The sequence below is a fragment of the Oculina patagonica genome, chromosome 3 (genome assembly GCF_052425735.1).
Source record: "Oculina patagonica isolate OP01 chromosome 3, crgOcupat, whole genome shotgun sequence".
NCBI classification, from domain to species: Eukaryota; Metazoa; Cnidaria; class Anthozoa; order Scleractinia; family Oculinidae; genus Oculina; species Oculina patagonica.
In genome coordinates, this window is record NC_135760.1 from 20,350,000 (window position 1) to 20,352,822 (window position 2,823).

The following is a 2,823-nucleotide window of genomic DNA, read 5'->3' on the forward strand; positions in this document are numbered from 1 at the left end:
AAATTATACTGGTGTAGCCTTGGTACTTGAATCTGTAGAGTATCCTATGATACTGAATTTATTATTGTTTAAAAAATAAGGCTTGGCATTTTTGCGGTTATACAAATGTTCAACCATTATAACATACTAGTACTACAGTAGCTCTCTGAATGGTATCACTATGACAACTCCTACAAAAAAGAACCCACTAAGAACCTAATCAGCTTGAGTTTGGAAAACCTACCCCAAAATATAAGAACCCATTCAGCCTGAACGCAAAATGTCTAGGTTCTTATACGCGGGTGTTTACTGTAGGACACTGGTTTAAATGCGCGCGTGTTGAATAGAGATAGAATATTCATAAGGGGAACCCCCTCATTCTAAGAAAACTGAAACCTTTCTCTGAATAATTCAAATTACTTTCAGTTTCGAGAACATAAACATTTGGGAGCGTTTCAAATACGGTGTCCTTGCAGGAAATGTATTTGCACAAAGACTTTACAGAAAATTGGTATGTTATGCTCGAGCTTTTTTCTATATATAACCAAGCTTGCCATTCAAAACTGAGCCTCTTAACTAAACCTTTGCCGAGTCATGCGTTCAGAGCCAAAAGCGACGGATTTCACTTGTACGCTGTTGATACCGTGCTTTATACCATGCCATAGAAAATACAGCCAATCAGAATACAGGAAAGCCGTTGTATATTCGACGGTATTCAACCCAACCTTCCCCTCGTGCGCTGCGTTTTTTTTCTCGGCAAAATTTTTTGAGCGTATTTTTTTTGTCTTGGTATAAAATATTTACACAACTTTTTCTCTTTTTTTTTTTTATATTTTCTCCTTTTTTTTTTTTTTTTTTTTTTTATACCCTCCCCCCTAAACCCACGTATTTAAACAAAAAAAAAAAAAATTACTCGGAGGATATTCCAAAAAATACCACAAAAAAAGGGAAAAAAAAATGTATTTAACTACTGATGCTATATTTTGGCCTTAAAATCGAATTTTATCAAACACACATAAACTAGAACATTTTGAAGTTTACTCCAATAAAACCTATTTGGTCCTATTTTATTCGAGAACCAATTTAATTCCTCAATTTATAAATATTAGTAAACGGGTATAAGTGGATGAAAAGAGTATTTTAAGATTTAACTGAGCAATGTTGACTCTACAAGAGCTAAAAGGAGCTATAAGCGGAGCCAAAATGTTAAACTTTAAGAGTACACGAATCTCACGAATCGGAGAGACAAAGCCTACCAAAGCAAAATAGGTAAAAATATAAGCTAATATAATAATACGTACCACTGGTGACGAAGGAAATCGCTACTAAACCTTTTCTCCGGTCACCTTAATCTTTTCGAGACGATTGCTGAGTATATTTCTCACTCATTTGAAGGAAGGGGAATAAATGACTTGCAAAACTTTGGAAGGAACAGATCCATAAGCTGGATTTTCAGACTTATCGCGAGACAGCTGTCACTTTGAAACGTTTGAAATGAACTTGGAATATTCATAAGGGGAATCCCCTGTTTCTGAGAAAGTTGATTGTCCTCGTGATCAATTGTAATGCATATGACACGGAATCAGGCAATGAATTAGGCAATTGAAAGTGTCTGTTTGAAGTGATAGAGCAAAAGTGTCGTTTGCTAAAAGAACATGTCAGTTGAATAATATTCAACTGACATGTTTAAGTTTTCCCTTTGTTGTCTTGTTGAGTCATAATCCCATTCGTATGGACGGGCATGTGTCACACTCTCGAAACGGAAAGTGCTTCACATGCTTTATACATAACAGTGCTTATACATTTCTCGAAACTGAAAGTGCTTGGCGACAGAATGTACCGTATAACAGATAGCACGCGCAGGGACCGTAACTAGCAAGAGGCAAGACGAGGCACTTGCCTCGTCTAGAATTACACCAAAAGTTAAAAAAAGAAACCGTTTATTTGCGAAATTAATTTACAGTTGAACAAGATTGACTTTCCAAAGAAATACCTTGTAAAAATGCTGAAAATCGCGTTTTTTACATCTAGACTTCAAAGTTTGGGTTCGCGCCATTGGCGATCGCCAATTTTGCCTCGTCTAGTCTATGCCAAAAGTCTGGTTACGGCCCTGACGCGTGTAAAGTAAACAGAAAATTTCATCCTTAAAATCGATCATTCTCTTTTCAATGCAGGCACGGTACTCTTGCCTTACCAGGTCCATACAAGATCCTTTAAAATCAATATGCGGGCGAACATGATCAATTAACTGACATAGGGTCGTCACGCAATGCGTGAAAATTGTGAAAACTGACCTCCGTTGCCCGTCTAAAATTTTATAACGCCATCCAAGTATTTTGGACAGACCCGTTCGACAAAAACTGGGATACCTAAATTTCTAGCTAGTGATATGGGCCATATGGGTATCCCCTTCCAATATGTCAGTTATTGGTATCCCTAGCTACAGAATCGACCGAAGGTTAAAAGTAAAAGCTATTTTAAAAGATACAAGGACGAAAAGTATTGAAACAAGAAACGCTTAGCTAAAAAGCTAATTTACAGACCTGTACGTGCCACGAAAATAATAAAAACAAAAATAAAAAATAATGTACGAAACTCCTTTATGTATGTAGATACAGTACCTCAGGAGTGAATACAAGTGGATAGTGTATGATTATTACACCTTTACCTTTGGTGTGGTTATTGTGCAACAAATCGCTCATATAATTTCTGATTGGTCAAAAGCATGATGCCCGCCTTTCATTTAACCTTTTTTTTATAAACATCACAATACTCAGCAAGTTCATTTGTCTCAGTTACAAACATGTAGACGATGTTGTCAGATTCTTGATAAAATGACGGTAG